Source organism: Pleurodeles waltl, chromosome 7 (genome assembly GCF_031143425.1).
Source record: "Pleurodeles waltl isolate 20211129_DDA chromosome 7, aPleWal1.hap1.20221129, whole genome shotgun sequence".
In the NCBI taxonomy this organism is placed as follows: Eukaryota; Metazoa; Chordata; class Amphibia; order Caudata; family Salamandridae; genus Pleurodeles; species Pleurodeles waltl.
Genome location: NC_090446.1, coordinates 203,473,862 through 203,483,464, shown reverse-complemented (window position 1 = coordinate 203,483,464; position 9,603 = coordinate 203,473,862).

Here is a 9,603-nt window from a genome sequence, read left to right as displayed (position 1 = left end):
ACTTTATTTAGTCAGTTCAGAGTTAGTTTATTAACAACCACCAACAACACAATCTAATCAAGATTTGAGAAAACATATGATCAAATGCTTCTACATAAACCAATAAAGATGAAAATAGTAACATTAATAGCAGAGTTCAGCAAACCAGTCCGTCAATCATTTGTCACTGTCAAGTCACCAGAAGGACCCTTACCTAACCCAGATTGGCATTAACATGTGGGACCTGATGCAAAACAATTTGGAAAACATGAATTTGGAAAAACATCTAACTACAATAAAAAACTATAAAACAGCACAGTTGGTCCCTCAGTGAGACGTCCCTCAATCCCCCAAACATATTGACACCAATCCTATCCTTAGAAAACGTTGCGTGGGTCTTGCCAACTTTTGCAATTATAGACCCTTCTCTGACGTATCCTTAATTGGAAAAGCTTCTTCTCGAAATAAGTGCTTCCCACAAATTCTCCCAAGACCTGTAGTGAAATTGCCTTTTAAGTGACATTCATTATTATCTTAGGCCCATTGGGGAACTCACTCAACAATAATAAATATAAAGTAGGAAATACTCAACACCTGGAACCAGAGCATATCATGTGCATAGACCTCATGGCTATATTTGTTATTACAGAAGCTGCTAGACTGACACATTCCACTTGCACCAGTACCCCATCATTATGTTGGGTTACTTTCTTCCCTCAAAACTGTACTGATTAAGACAAATGAGCCTGTTTCTCACCCAGGGAGTCACCGTTATGCATGGGGTACTTCAGGATTGGCATTTTCACCTTTACTGTTTAGTATTTACATAGAACTGCTTTCCAACACACTGGACCCTCATGAGTGTGACTACCATCAGTGTATGCCGAAAACAGCTCACTCCACCTGCAGCGAGAAGGTTTTTTTGGAAAAGTTACAAATTTGCCATAGTGCCTAACAAGTTAAACACTATATGTAAAAAATGGTTCTGCCTTCAATGGTAAGAAAACAGAAACCCTTCTCATGTGACCTGTCAACCCAGATCCTCTCATTTCTTCCTATCCTGATTAACTAGAAACTTTCCATATACAATAGAGAAATCTCCAAACCTTTCTATGCTATTTGATAGCGATCTAACCATCACACCCCAAAATAAACACTGAGCTCATATCAGCTTTCCACCACAAATGTCTGGTAAGAGTTGTTTTACCACTCCTAATCTCTCTCAGAAGATGTGGTGGATATCTTGCACACTATTGTAATGGGCTCTACACTGGCCTCACTAACAAATCCCAATGTAAATCCCAGAGTCCAGACGCTTTCTGAAAATGCCCTATTTGTCTTCAAGTATTGTGGCAAAATCAGCTTGGAAGCCCCTACATTGGTTAACAGTGATGGTGTGATCAATCTTCAAGTCTCGCTGTCTTATTCACACGACTGTACATTGCCGTTGACTAGTCTACCTTCCCAAGTTGTTCATCCCTTATCTCCCAGCAAAAAATTTAAGATCTCCCACCGAAACATATTGACCACATAGCTGTTGCGTTATAAGAAATTTAGAGGAAGGACCCACTATATTCATGCTTCATCTTTGTGGAACTGCCCACTACTGAATCTATGAATGTAAAATTATTTCATACATTTATATTTTAAAAACTCCACTCTTAAATTAAACCTAAGGATAGTCCAGTCCCTAAGTAGCCTCTTGTTTCTTAGCCTGAACAGTCATGGTTGTGCTAGCGCGCCTGGTCCTTAGTAAGTAACTTACAAGAGGACGCGTATAGGCCGATAAACCTTTTGGATCGCATTGAATATCCTAATTTACGTAGTGACTAACGGCATCAATAACCAGCAAGGAACCAATTAATAACATTAAAATCAATACAACTAAAACCATCAATTCACGAATAACCACAACTCTGTAAAGTGTTTAACACATTTTTATTTCCCTATTAGTCACAATACTTAGTCATCAAGTTAGATCAACTTTATTCAATCCACACAGAATTAGTTCATTAATCACCATCAGTGCCATAAACTAATCGAAATTTGAGGAAACATATGCTTGAATGCTTCAACATAAGCCAATAAAGATGAATGCAATGGCATTAATAGCAGAGTTCAGCAAAACAGTCCGTCAGTCATTTGTCACTGTCAAACGTCACCCATAGGAAGCCTACCTAACCCAGGTTAGCATTGGCATGTGGGACTTCATTCAAAACAATTTAGAAAACGTAAATTTGTAAAACCATCTAACTACGAGGAAAAAAAACTATAAAAACAGCGCAGTTGGTACCTAGAAGAAAAGGCACAAATTAATCAGTCACATTGTCATAGCTACCTATCCACGGAATGAATCACAACAAAGTCAGTCTTCGTCATCAGGTCATCAATAGATCAGCAACGCATCACGCTCTCAAATGTATGAGCCCAATAACAGAATCTCGAACCGCGTCTCCTGACGTCATCAGCATCTCCTGCATCGCCCCCTAATTCTGAAGATTTAGCCCCTTGTCCTGACTTTTTATTAGAGTTTTTCTGTCCATCCCCCTAGTTCTTAATTGGTCAGTCAGTCAGCAGATATGACTCTAACCTATAATATTAATTTTTCAAATCTATGAGTTCTAATTTTTCTTCTTTCACAGTACACGGATTGGTCCACTGTACGGTGTCCTCATCATCCGGCTTTTCAGGTATCGAAAATGTTGCATGTTCCTCTTCCGTCAGTGCTTTCATTGTTCAAGTCCTGGGAAAGTAAATTTAGCCTACTCTACACATAATTGTATCAATTTGACTTCATCTTTGGTACATTGCAGAAAATTCTGGCTAAGCAACTTTATCATCGGGTGGTTCAGGGTCAGGTTAAGGCATCAGCTTCTCTGCAGGTCAGGTTAAGACATCAGCTTCTCTGCAGTGCTTTAGAAATTCAGTTTCTTGTGTGAGGCCTGGAAAGGACGAGGCCTTAACCACAGCTAATTTAATTGTACAAATTAATGCAAAACATAGATTATACATTTTAATATGACATATTACTACATTATTCTTTCACGTTTTCATTATTTCACACATTTTTTGTTATTTTAGTACAACATCGTATAAGTGGCTGCCACTATCATAATTTCAAACGTGCACTTTATTTTCTCTACAATTAATTTCCCTACGAACTTTTCATCAATCAAAACATGTAAACATTCATTAATAAGTTCTAATTAGCATATTTGTATCAGCAGTTGCTTGCCCTAACGAGGTCACCCCAGGCTCTTTTGATGCTAGCTAAAGGTCCATAATCGTTATCAGCATACAGAGCAGGACTTCTGCCAGATGAGTTTTTGCTGCTGGTCACTGATTCGTGCGGGCCATCTAAAATCACGTCTTCACCCTCATCGGTGTGTCATTTCTTGAAGCATTTTAAGAGTACCGCATGGCGGTTTCCGAAACTCCCCAAAAAAAAACAAAAAAAAAAAAACAACCCTATGTACGATTTTATCAATGGTAACGACCTCGTAATTCAGAATGAATAGAGGGTTGACTGGGTAGTTTTGAACTTATTTTACTTTTTACTCTTTTATGTACAAGAAAATAGATTGACTTCAGCGAAACATATTTGATACTGACGGATTTGCAAAAAAGAATTAAAATAGTGAGTCATTTTTCAATACCCTACGCTTTAAAGAAAATGGTAATGGGTTAATAGTCACTGATATATTTTCCACGTAGGCACCGATAACATTAAGTCAAGAAAAGCATGTGTTACTGCACATATCACAATTTTACCGGCCGTTCGTAATGAGTGTCAAAGTGTTTTAGTATAAAAATAAATTATAGTGAATCAATATGAGCGTTATTATATGGTAAAAATCAAAAACACATATTTTGAAATATATACATTGCCAATGACCAATAAAGAAACTCTAGTCAGTCTTGGCTTGACGTAAAGCTAAAATCAACTTTTCTGGGCAAATTACTCTTCAAAGTACTTGTTTTGCATAACTTTTATCCAAAATTTGAAAGCCTTACATTTCAAATTAGGAAGGCACATGCTGAACACAAGGTGGCGCTCTTTACCCACGCAGTCGAGGAAGGGAACGCGAGACAATCTCAGAGAGCAGCAATTTTACAGAAAGTGCTGAATTAAGAAACAGAAAAGTATTTCTATCAGATCTACAACATAGCAAGTTGTTGGTCATGGTAACACCGAGAAATCTCTATAAGGAACTAAATGAAAAATTAAATAATCAATGTTGTCTTTAAATTTAAATTGATGTATTACTTGACAATACTGGGCATGCATTTTGAAGGTGGTAGGTTAAAGAAATGTCTGCCGCTGATGTATTTCAGCTTGGACGGAGAAATCGAGACTGATTATTTTTTTTTATAAATGAGCTCTTCGAATATGTGAGGTAAAAAACAGCATTGGCAGAGCCAATAGGCCTCGCCTATTTGTGAGATATAGGCTTTGCCAATGTATTTTAGTCATGTGAAGTGGCGTGGTTGCTGTGCAGCATTCCTAAAATGTAAAAAAGCTCTAGGACGTTGGAACAATAAACTGAAAAAAGGTGTTATGACGTGGCCAGCGCTGGCTGCATCAATGCTTTTAATTCCTATGGGGGACAACACAGATAATGGGAGGGTGGGGGGTAGAAGGGAAGAGGCAACAGACAAAAGGAGGGTGAGAGAAGAGGTAGTACAGACAATGGGTGGATGAGGGTTTGGAGATAAGAGGAAACACAAAGAAGCAATAAGTTACCTGGATAAAGAGAGGTTGGGGTGAGAGTGAGATGGGAGGCAGCAACAAGAACAGAGCTGGCTATAGAGTAATAAAATAGTACCTCAATTTCAAAACCAGTATCAGAAGTACCGTAGTGAAGATGAAGCAATCAGCACTTGATCCGTGACCCGTGCTCCAAAGGAAAGAAACTGAAGTGAAGCTGTCATGCACTGCTCAATTGGATGGCAGCAAATAAGAGTGACCATGAAGCCTACGAATGGTAAGCAGTGGGATGGCACCAAGCCCCTTGTTGAAATCAATATCTCTAGCAAGCGGCTCTATTGTAGGGCTACGGCTACACTTTAAAAAAAAACATCAATGCAGGGCTATGGACTGTGAAGCCATGGAGCATTTCTTAAACTTCAAACATCGCTTACTCTCCCCTTTAACTGGTAACATTCTATATATTAATAATATAATAATAATAATGTCTCTGAAGATGGCTAGAAACTTTCATACAAATGAAAAAAATTATTTTACAACTATGTCTCAAAGGATATTTGCCAAACCCTGATTTCTCTGGATCCCCAAATTACCAGGGATGTATTTCATTGGCAACTGCAGTTACCAATGATCTTTTTGCGTGCATCATGGAAGTTCTGAGAGAAGATACTAAGTACAAGTCAATCCCCAAGTGACGCAATTGTAATTTTCCACGTGTCATTTACAATAACCAAGAAGGAAAATCAATCTTTTTTAAATCTTTGTGGATATATAACAGACAACACTGTGGGCCTGAGTTACATATTGGCAGATGGGTTACTCTGTCACAACGGTGATGGCTATCGCATCCGCTGAAATCCCTTAAGAAATAATGGGATTTAGATTTCAGCGAATGAGATATCCATCACCGATGTGATGGAGTAACCCAACCCAAATATCTAAATCAGGCCCTATGTTCGTCTTCGCAAACACAAACGTGATGAAGCCATATAACTGAGAGCCCTAATAATTAAAAATATGCTTAAACTTTTAAGTGCACATTTACTCCTATGTACAATCTACGACTTTTGAGAATTCACATACATTTCCAGTAGTGGTAGTAAAATATAATGCCCCTGATGGCATGGAATAATTTGAAAAAAACAAAGAATCTCTAAGAATATCTGGAGTCTGAGGAGAACAGTAGTCCTCGCCCAATACTCTTCCTATGAAGCAGCTCTTCACTTTGCACTCTACCCACCTCACTGACAGGGTCTTCCCGTTGTAATCAGGACAAGACAATTATAAGCATAGAAGTGCCTTGAATAGAAAATCCAGCTTTCCCTCCTCCTGTGTCTGGAGAGAGTTTAAGTTACAGTGCTGCATTGTATTGTAATATTTATACATTTCAATAACCAGGGCCTCTGGATTTATGCAATTATGCAGTAGCATTGTTTTCTGTGTAACCATGGTGCTAACACACTTGCTGCATCATTTGTGGATTTAAACCAAAAAAACTGTTCCTAGTTAAAAGGACCAAAATGTAGTGAAAAAAGCCCATCACGAGGTGTCCCTCATTGGCATGCGTTTTTCAATGGTACTACTGAGGTGAAACTTTGTCCTAGACAGTATAATGTGGTTAAAATGAGAAAGTAGCAAAATATCACTGCATGCGTATGTGCTGTACTTTGTGTGCATAATTTGCCTTACATAATGTAATTAACCGAGCTGCATAACTTAGTCCCCCTTCCACAAACCTTGCAATAATCCTTTAACTACACTACAAAATTGCTTTATAAAAGCAACATGAGATTACCACTTACACTGCAAGCCCTGTTATTATCATCTTACAAGGTGAACGGGAAAGGCCTTGCTAAATAATCGCAGTAACTCATACAAGAATTATGAGGGTAAAATGTTTCTATGGACGAATGCATGGCAACCGCACTTCTGGACACAACTGCAGTGCTCTGTGACCAATGGTGATAATATGCAAGTAAACAGGTGACATGAGAAAAGAATATACATTGTGAGAGTTAGAAAAGAAACATATGAGAAGAAACAGCAGCAGAGGGAAAGAGGGTGGGTGACAAAATAATGTCCCTTAAACATAATGAAAAAGAGGGTAACACTGCCAGTCATGTCCTGGTTGCATGACGTGAGCATACATGCTTGCAAAACTCCTCTCTGAACATCACAGCCTTGTGTGCTTCTCTGACTATCTTTGTGTGCCTTTTTAAGTCACTGAAGAGGAAATCACAGATGCATATCAGTCATTTGTTCTGCTCCCCTCTCAAAAAACTTTCTCCTGCATGCAGTGTATGGGAGCCTGGAGGTGCCTAGTTGTATTTCCACACACAACCTGAGGCACTTACTGGTGTTCAGAGGCATGCAGAAGCAACAATTAATCTTTATTGTTCTCAGTGCACGCTGCTCCTTCAACACTTCTGAATTTATTTTTAACCAATTGACTCAGCATCTCCAAGATGTTCTTGGCCATTCATCAAAAAATACTAAGACACTGCGACTACTGAGTAATCTGTTAAATTTTAGGGAAAAAAAGCAAAGAAGTAAACATAACTTTCACCACATACTTGCAACAGGTGTGCGTAGTGGGAGAAAGGAGTAATGTAACACAAACAATGGGGGTGATAAAGCAGCACAATGAACAGGAGCCTGGTGGGGAGGGGTGATAAAGTAACATGAATGGAAATAGTGCCTGAATCACAGCATGGGCAGCAGATGGACTTAAAAGATCTGGATTGGAAAAAAAAAATGTTCAAAAGTGTGTGTTTTGTGTGAGCTTGGAGGCATAAGAAAGGAGAGCCACATAGGCGAAAGGGATTTGGAGCACAATGCAGGGTGGTGTGTGCAGAGGAGAGAAAGGCACTCAAGGAGACACCTGGAAATGCACTGATGGGAGCACGGAGTTCCAGACAGAAGTCAACATTCCAGAAGCGTAGTGCTTGTGGAGTACTGTATCATATTACTCTGAACAGCTGCAATGCCTTATGTGTTTGTTTCATGGAAACCTGGCTGAACAGCACCCCAAAGAAAATTAATTAAAAAACACAAACAGCAATGTGGGGGTAGGTAGGGACAGGCATGCAATGACACAGGGAGGAAGTGGGAAGGACGAATTCTGCAATAAAATTCAAGCAGCTATGGGAGGCAAAGCTGAACATGAACCCACCAAAGACAAACAAACAGTAATACGAGAAGAAACAAAGAAAAAAACAGTCCCACAAAATGAACAGATAAACAACCAAATCATAAAGATACAATACTTGGGAGGTGCTTTGTAGGAGGAAACAAAAAACAAAAAGGAGGGACCAACAAGAAGGATTCACCACTAGCAAGTGAACATTTATAAAGAACAATGGAAGGAATGCAGAAAAAGGCAATGGACGGGATCTAAGCCCACAAAGTATATACAATATGGCTCGAAGAGACAGTCTAGGCCTGACCTAAAAAAAATGTGGTGTTGTGGTTTCATCTCACAAATGAGCACACTCCTTCCCATAAATAAAACCTTCTAATTAAGCATACTTGTAGCTAACTGGTGTCTATGAGCATTTCTGCCCAGAAATTCTCCCAAAAGCAATAAAGGGGTATCATTTCATTTGAAAAATACAGCTGTGGAGGTTTACTGATTGAACAGATTGGTTTTTAATTAGATTGTCTCTCGCTCCTTCTCTTGAATTTGTTAAGTACAACCAGCCGTCTTTTGTCTTTATTTCATTATCACCATCTACCTCTGTAGCATTCTTTAATTGCAAACTGTTGTTCTCTGAGTCTGTGACTGCTGTTGCCATGGGCCTCTTGCAGCTTGCTTTAAGCAGCATCTCTCTCTTTCTCTGACAAAGAACACTCTTTTTATTCTTTGATCCATCACTGTCTCATTCTTATTGTCAACTGCCTTGCTTCTCCTGGTTGGCCCACTTCTTCTCTCTTGCTCTCTCTTTGTGTCTCTTTCCATCTGTCTCTGTCACTGATTCTCTCACTTTCTCCTCTCTGAATTACACACAGACATGTATGCATGCACTCACATAGACATACACTCAAGCATGTGTGCACAAGTATATATAATTATAGTTGCCTCACTCACATTCTGATTGTCCTTTCTCCATGTTTCTCTCTCTCTGTCTGCCTCTCACTCCTTCTCTCTTGCTTGATTTCTCACAGCCACCTCATGGGGCTTGAGGTCAGGTAAACACTTGCCTACCAAGACATGAGAAAATGTGCCAAAATCTACCAAACTAATCACTACTTTAAAGCTCCCCTGAAGGTATCCTGCGGAATATACTAACATGTACTGGAACTTTCCTCCAACAGCACCCTACAGAGAACAGTCATCAAAATAGTCCTATAAATCTGAATGATCAGCAAGAAATCTGACAAGTCATTATCAAATGACACCACATCAGAAACGTGGAGCAAAACATTCGGTTTATACAGTCAGTTGTACACGTTGGAGACACCAAAGTCAACTGTTCCTACACAATTCGTAACACAACTAATAACATGCAGATACAGACACTGGATAAAATAACAGAAGCACAAAAGTCACCAAACAAGAAAGAGACACAATAACAATTTATAAAAACAGAGCATAATGTTATCAATTTTCAGAATCCTTGATGACTAAAATCCATCTGAGGGTTCCGGAGATATATAATTTTAAAGCATTTAAAAACGTTATTTTCAAGCGCAAACAAACATTGACTAGTGTAAACTTTGCAAACTTTTGAAAACTTTGTAAAAGTTTGTAACACTGAGTTCAGAGACTTTGACCCAGGTTGGGTGACCGAATATGACAGGATAGAAGTTTAGGAGTCTTAAAAGATAATGTTGGACAGTTACCTTGCCACCAGTGTGGTTTTAAAGCTAGTTACACACTTTACAGGAAAACCGCCATTGACTTCTATGGAGTGGTC